This window comes from Macrobrachium rosenbergii, chromosome 19 (genome assembly GCF_040412425.1).
Source record: "Macrobrachium rosenbergii isolate ZJJX-2024 chromosome 19, ASM4041242v1, whole genome shotgun sequence".
NCBI classification, from domain to species: Eukaryota; Metazoa; Arthropoda; class Malacostraca; order Decapoda; family Palaemonidae; genus Macrobrachium; species Macrobrachium rosenbergii.
Genome location: NC_089759.1, coordinates 9,118,711 through 9,119,156, shown reverse-complemented (window position 1 = coordinate 9,119,156; position 446 = coordinate 9,118,711). Strand labels below are relative to the sequence as shown.

General features: G+C 50.7%; 1 protein-coding gene across 3 annotated transcripts in view; it reads right to left on the bottom strand.

Annotated features, from left to right (window-relative positions):
- The window catches only part of LOC136848617 (KH domain-containing, RNA-binding, signal transduction-associated protein 2-like), a 237,285-nt gene extending 237,175 nt beyond the window's left edge, over positions 1-110 (bottom strand). For 2 of the 3 annotated variants that reach the window (XM_067120997.1, XM_067120996.1), the window contains exon 1: positions 1-94. This exon is cut by the window's left edge and continues 1,201 nt beyond it. The gene's annotated coding sequence lies outside the window, so the exon portion shown is untranslated. The other variant, XM_067120995.1, reaches the window with a different exon arrangement.
- Positions 111-446: the final 336 nt, after the last annotated feature.

Here is a 446-nt window from a genome sequence, read left to right as displayed (position 1 = left end):
GGAAGCGTATAGGTCGCCTCGCTCCCGCCGCTGAGACCACACTGCTTTGGAAATTCTAAGGGAGCTTTTCCTTTCCCCTCTCGCCGTGCAAACCAGCAGCGAGCGACCCTGTGTGGGCAACAGAGCCGTACGATAACTGCGCATGAGGGGAAAGGAAGGGATGATGGCACCCCTCTTACCTGCCTCACGCAAGATTAGCTACAGGTAAATACGGATTTCATTACTTCGCCCGAATTACCGGGTCATTTATATGCAATAACGAGGGACAGGCGTAACCATAACATCGGCAGGTGGTTGAACGTGAAGTGAGGGATCGGAACCCTTTACCTCAACGGCCATATGGTGTTGGAAATTACAGTTCGAAAAACTTTTTACCGTTGGGGAATCTGAAACTCTTATCGAAAAGAAGGAAGATGGACGAAGGGGAGACATGCTCAGTGACATGG